Source organism: Podarcis vaucheri, assembly GCF_965113315.1.
Source record: "Podarcis vaucheri genome assembly, chromosome: 10".
Taxonomy (NCBI): domain Eukaryota; kingdom Metazoa; phylum Chordata; class Lepidosauria; order Squamata; family Lacertidae; genus Podarcis; species Podarcis vaucheri.
The window spans coordinates 45,618,549-45,626,036 of NC_138748.1; positions in this window are offsets into that span (position 1 = coordinate 45,618,549).

Below are 7,488 nucleotides of genomic sequence, written 5' to 3' on the forward strand. Positions count from 1 at the left end.
TCGGCCGTTGTGTGTCAAACTTCTTCTGCCCTCCCCCGCCCAGTTCTGCTATACTGTATAGAAATATTTAATTGTGTGAGACCCTCCATTTTTTCCCTCAGGCTGCTTTGGGACAACACTAATTTTGTGCCCCTAAGACAGGAGACAGACAAAACAGCTGCCACCTTCTTATTTAGGCACTGCTGTGAAGATAGTGACGGCACATGCATACCTGTGCATGCAAGTTCATTCAAATGTTTAGATGAAATAAAGAAGGGCTAAGGGGGCTTGGGGGTTTGATGTGGAACACCTTGAGATTGGATTGTCTTTTCATATATGGATTCCACTTACCAGTTTCTCTTCTGATGGACCAGTCTTCCACATTGTTTAGACCTCTAATCCAGGCATAGGCAAACTCCGGCCCTCCAGATGTTTGGAACTACAATTCCCATCATCCCTAGCTAACAGGACCAGTGGTCAGGGATGGTGGGAATTGTAGACCCAAACATCTGGAGGGCTGCAGTTTGCCTATGCCTGCTCTAATCATTAGCAGGAAACTACTATGGCTGAAATTGTGACACCATTTATATAGGAGTACGCCCCCTTGAATTCAGTAGGACTTACTTTTGAGCAGACATCAGGGAGGGAGCCTTGGTGAAACCATTTTCTTCCTGATGAGCTACATTTTGGGTAGGGCAACTGTATGGTCCAGTCCAGTATGGTTTCCCAATATTCTGGAGCTTACATACCACTATAAATATACCAGCTGTTTACTTTGTGACAAGTGATAGGTTGGAGGACTAAGTTTGTTATGGGTTGTTGTTGTTGTTTAGTCGTTTAGTCGTGTCTGACTCTTTGTGACCTCATGAACCAGAGCACGCCAGGCACTTCTGTCTCCCACTGCCTCCCACAGTTTGGTCAGACTCATGTTTGTAGCTTTAAAAACACTGTCCAAACATCTCATCCTCTGTCATCCCCTTCTCCTTGCACCCTCCATCTTTCCCAACATCAGGGTCTTTTCCAGGGAGTCTTCTCTTCTCATGAGGTGGCCAAAGTATTGGAGTCACAATACAAAGTATTGTTATGGGTACAATGCATAAATACAAGAGCAAGCTCATAGGCCTGGGATGGAGAACGTGTAGTCCTCTGGATGTCCCATCATTCCTGAGTCTTGGCCATGGTGGCTGAGGCTGATGGGAGTCTGGGTCTCCAACATCTGGCAGGTGACCACAGGTTCTCCATCCCTGTCATAGGCAACACAGTTAATATGGTTAGCAGCTTAGTTAAATATTGCCCCTTAGATGAACCAATGAGACACAGAGCAAGGGAAGCCTCCTCTTCCTCCTGCTGCTTTGCGCACTGCTACAGTTTCTTGGTGTGGAGAAATATGGGGCGGTGCTATGGTTGCCAAAAGAGGCTTCATTCTCCTGTCTCCAGCCCCCTCCCTCTCCCTGAGGTTTTTTAAAAGGAGCTCCAGGCCAGAGCCTCCAATGGAAAAATGTCTAAGGCTGACACTGACCATAGTGCAGTACTGAGTTTCTCATGGCTCCAACATTCACCCTGGAAGAAAGCGCCCTTTGTCAAGGTTGGAAAAGATTGCCAACATAGCTGAGCAGCAAGTAGCAATGCTGAGAAGTTTATCAGAGTGCTTTTTCTCTCTTGCCTTCCCTTTTACAACCAGCAGAGACTTCTCTTGCTCACATTGAATGCTCTTCGTAGTCTTCACCTCCCAGTGATCTTGTTCATCTTTGTCAGGATCCTGAGCGTCTCTTCTACCATTTGTATCCTAAAATCTTCCAAACTGTCTTTTGTAACTCCATGCCATATTCTGCTTTGCTGGTGCTACATTCTCCATGATCTTACTATAAACCACTGTGGGCTTTCTTATCGCCTCCCAGAACAACTGCATTTCATCCACCGTTTTTATATTTTATTATTACATTCTTATCCTGCCCTTCCTTTAGGGAGCACAGAGCGTACAAGCCCAGCCCCTTGCAACAAGCCTGTGAGGCAAGTGAGACTGAGTGACTGGTCCAAGGCCACCCAATGAACTTTGTGGCCTGAGTGGAGATTTGAGCTTGGGTCTCCTGATGCAACACTCTAACTGCTAACCTATTCTATTTTATGCACATTTATACTGTTTTTCTGCCCTACCAAGCACCCTCAAAACAGTTTACACAAAATAACAAAAATACCATAAAAAGCCCAAAACAATTAAAAGAATTAAAACCTTGACCATCAATTTAAAATCAGTAAAGGCCACATGAAGTAAGAACTTTTGCACAGCCTGCCTAAATGCCAACAGGTATTTAGTCTCACCTCCTCTGGGAGAAAATTTCCCAACTGCGGTGCTGCCACAGAAAAGGTTCTGCCTTGTGTTTCTGCCAACCAATTCTCTTTCGATGGTGGAATCTATAACAGGGCCTCTGAAGATGGTCTCAGCCAGCAGGCAGGTTCCTGCTGAAAAAGACAGGAACCCTGGCTCTCCAAGCAGCCATTTGTAACTCCAAATCTTTATTTCATTTTCATTGCATTTTTCACCAATTAGTACATTTGCCATGACTGTTGGGATTGTGTGTCCCATTCAGAAAACGCTATTAAGGCTCATCTATTACATCCACTTCAAAGAGAGACTTGTGCTTTGATTTTGTTTACATGTCAGTTACTATCAAAATCAGCCAAGACATAAGAGGAAGCTCATTATCCTTTTTAAAAATAAAAATAAAAATCAGCCTGTAGAAATTTATGTTTCGGACATGGGCTGAGATAAGTGACAGGACTGGTTTCCATGGTGCACCTATCACGTGGATGTGCCGCCATGTGATAATATCTCCCTGTTATCCCTGAAACATGTACTGCCAGTAATAATGCCTTTCTTTTTCATCATGTAAGGAGTTTCCATGCTAGCACCAGCCCAGAGAACAACTCTTAGCCATAGCATGGACGATCCTTCACACCCTGAGGCATTAGGACTTATTTGTGGTGCTACAGGACTAGTCTACACAGGATGACTCCAATTTAGAAAGGCCTCTGCTTGACAGAAACACAGAAAGCTGCTTTGGGCCAAATTGTACCATTGCTCAGGGTTGTCTACACCAGGGATTCTCAACATGGTGCCTCTGGACTGGACTACAACTCCCACCATCCTTGTCCATTGGACATGTTGACTAGGGTTGATGGGAGTGGCTGCCCCAGAACATTCGAGGGTTTCAGACTGTAAGATGCCAAAGATTGAACCAGGCCCTGGTCGTTATAGCATCATTTCATGAAGCATCTTCTCCATGCCAGTACCACTACAAGTCCCCTAAACGGGATGGTGGTGGTGCAAGTTTCATGTTATGTGAGGAAGCACCATACACTTTGGGACGTGGGTGGCACTGTGGTCTAAACCACTGAGCCTAGGGCTTGCCGATTGGAAGGTCAGCGGTTCGAATCCCCGCGACGGAGTGAGCTCCCATTACTCGGTCCCTGCTCCTGCCAACCTAGCAGTTCGAAAGCACATCAAAGTGCAAGTAGATAAATAGGGACCGCTCCGGCGGGAAGGTAAACGGCGTTTCCGAGCGCTGCTCTGCTTTCGCCAGAAGTGGCTTAGTCATGCTGGTCACATGACCCAAAAAAACTGTCTGCAGACAAATGCTGGCTCCCTCGGCCAATAAAGCGAGATGAGCGCCACAACCCCAGAGTTGTTCGCGACTGGACTTAACAGCCAGGGGTCCCTTTACCTTTACCTTTTTGCCATACACTTACCAGTGCTCCCCATTCAAATAGCAAAGGGGTGAGGGGAGTCCTTCATACAAAGGCATTTCCAAATGAAAAGAATGAACTAGGCCAGAGATAAACGCAAATGTGCTCTTTATGCTTAACTGAATTACTTGTTTACTGTCTGAACATCCAGATTCCTGTGACTGCATAGAGTTAGTACTAGGAAGATTCTCACTCCCCACTTTTTTGCTTCTGTTTATTTCCTTTAATAAATATCACATTAATTTGTGACTCTGCACGATTCATCACATTCGTGACTTTCTATAAGTTTTATGAATATGCTATCCTTTGGGGATGGTAATTAGCCAGCCAAAAGAGGGTCTATGAAGTAAACAAGTTGCATGCATCCCTTGTCTCATGGCATAATAAATCACTCCATGTTTGCACCCCCAGGTTTCCAGAACACATTGGTTATGGAAAGTTTTCTGGCTGCTGGATTCAGAACTTGAAGGGATACATGTAACTATCAAGAGTTGCAGGCAGGGCCCAGTCTTGTTGTTCTGAGACAGCTGTATTCCTCTCGCAGAGCTACAATTCCCAGGGTGGTTTAACAATAAATTCCTCTTCACAGGAAACTCTGGGAATTGTAGCTCTGTGAGGGGAATAGGGGTCTCAGAGCCCTTAACTAACTGCAGGTCCAATAATTCTCTGAGGGAATAACTGACGGTTTGAAGTGTCAGCACATCACTTTAAATGTATTGTGTGAATGTGGCCCTTGTCTTTCACCCCAAGCAGCAAAATGTCTTGGGATGGCCCTGGCTGTATGGAAAGAGAAACAGGCAGATGGTGGTTTCCCCACCATACTGCCATAGCTCTATGAGTTTCTCTCAATTTTTCATATTTCCAACCTTAAGTTCAGTATACCACATTCCACATTGATTTGCAATTTTTTAAAAAATCCACACGAAAATTCACCAGTGTTTTACTGCAGACTCCCAACATATACCATTTTTCTGTGAAGCAATTTCCCCTAATATACATTTGCATGTTAGTTTCATTAATATACGTATTTTTATGCAAACTTTATCCTCGTGTTTTCCTTTTTGAACACATTGCTTGACTGAAAATCTGCGTCACAAAATTTGGAGAAATGGAAATTTGGAAAGGAGCTTTGTTCCAAACTGAATTGTATTTTCCCCTGCCGTTCCTATGCCACACTGATGGAAGAAGCCACATCTGGTGGAATTTTCTCCAGGCCATGCAACGTTATGGAGGAAGACAGACAGTAATATAAAAGCAGAATTGTTAGTGAAGACCGTGATCTAAAAACAGAGATCATAACAAATTTTGTGCAAGTCTTGAGTTTGCAGCTGAGGGAGACATGCATAGCAGCAAATGAAGCACTGGAGGGCCACAGCTTCTATGCTTGAAGAGAGAATGTCCATCTTTTTAAAAAGAATCCATTCAAAGGTGGCTTCCCAGAGTGGCTTGAGCAACCCAGTTAGATGGGCAAGGTACACATAATATTCCCCCCCCCCCGCTTCGAGACTGCAGAAATATGGGCTCCCCCATATGACCTGTTTATTGAGCATCCATCCCTGATTTGCTTGCACAAAGCTTACAGTGAGGTTAGACCAGGGGTCAGCAAACTTTTTCAGCAAGGGGCCAGTCTACTGTCCCTCAGAGCTTGGGGGGGGGGCCGGACTACATTTTGAAGAAAAAAATGAACAGATTCCTATGCCCCACAAATAACCCAGAGATGCATTTTAAATAAAAGGACACATTCTACTCATGTAAAAACACACTGATTCCTGGACCGTCCACGGGCCGGATTGAGAAGGCAATTGGGCCACATCCAGCCCCCGGGCCTTAGTTTGCCTACCCCTGGGTTAGACAGTGCCTGGTATTTATTGAGCATTCAATGTGATTTGTTTGTGGGGAGGTTATACAGCAATGAGCGTTCATCCTGCTTGCTTGTGGGATGTTTATACGTCTTCCTGTCAGTCACTTGTTAACCCGACTCTTTTTAGTGCATGTCCCTGTCACCTTCCTAACCGTAAAAATTCTATTGTCCATATTCAACCAACCTGTTGCATTAGCTTCTCCTAGCACAAGGTGGATTCCTTCCCTCTCTTCCTGCTAGGTCTTCTGCCGGCAAGTCGGTGTCTCACTTACTCTTTCTTTTTCATCTGGAGGCCAGCAGAAACTCTGCACCTGGGCTCTGGGGTTTTTTGTTTGGCGGGTGGGCTGCATGCCTCTTTCCCATTGTTTGCTGCTTGCTCTTCCCTCCACCCTAAGCTGAATATTACCCTGACATGGGAACAATCAGGCCAGTGTTTCCAAGCCATGGTGATATCCCTGTGGGACCAGGAGACAACCCCCTTTTCCACTCCCCGAGGCTGCTCCTTGGTCTGGAGGCTTTTCCATCTCTCACACTGGCTCAAAGAGCTCTAACAAGGGGGAAGTGGGCACTTTGCAAGCTGAGTTTATGCGATACAATTCCCTCATCCAAAAGTATGCACTGGGGATCATTGATTATTCCCTTGGGTAGAAGTTACCAAGCTCTGTTTGTTAATTGATGGGTTGCTGCATGGTTCATAGCATGATCCCAAAGGGTCCTGTTTTTAAATGGCAAGCAACTCTGTGTGGCTCATTACATTCTCTGAAGGAAATGAATACACAACTATTATTTGTGCCAAACGTAGCAGGACATTATATGCATAGAGGTATGGGCTCCATTAAACATAGGTAAAGGTAAAGGGACCCCTGGCCATTAGGTCCAGTCGTGGCCGACTCTGGGGTTACGGCGCTCATCTTGCTTTAATGGCCGTGGGAGCCAGCTTACAGCTTCCGGGTCATGTGGCCAGCATGACTAAGCCACTTCTGGCGAACCAGAGCAGCACACGGAAACGCCATTTACCTTCCCACTGGAGTGGTACCTACCGGTATTTATCTACTTGCACTTTGGTGTGCTTTCAAACTGCTAAGTTGGCAGGAGCTGGGACAGAACAACAGGAGCTCATCCCGTTGCGGGGATTCGAACTGCCAACCTTCTGATCGGCAAGTCCTAGGCTCTGTGGTTTAACCCACAGCGCCACCCGCATCCCCCATTAAACATAGTTACTAGTTAAAAGCAATCCTATACTCATGTGAAGCCTCATGGAATTCAATGGGACTTTCTTCTGAGCTGGCATGTACAGGAATGCACATGTTAAGACACATGTGGTAATTGATATACATTCTCAATAGGGTTCCGTTTTGATAAAACATTGGATGCTCATCTGAAAGCAAATTCCTAGGGAACTGGAGTACAACAACATATGGATACTCCTGCCTTAAACTATTGTCAGAGATCATGCCTACAGCAGTAGAAGATGCAAGAAGCAGCTCCCGTGCCCATTATTCCAAGAGTGGACTTGCTGTAGCAAGTAAAAGTTTACTCTCAGTTCCACCCTACCAGTAGCAAGCAGGAGAGGAAGACAGGTGAAAGGACCCCTGGAGCACCTGGCCTAGATGGAAGATAAAACCAGCTACATCACTCTTTCCTACTTTTGACTCTGTAATGCTACAGCTATGATTTCTGGAATAACATCTGGCAACCTGATCAGCTACAGAGTCCTTGGAAAGTGGCACTGATTGCCGCTTAATTAATTAATCACCCATTATTAGTGACCAAGCCATAAGAAAACAAAGATTATAGCAAAGGATGGGGGAGAAATTTGGTTCAGTTCACATTTTAATGCGAAATGACCTAATTTGCATTTCCCAAAATAATTCTTCCAAATCTGCCCTTCTCAAATTCTTGTG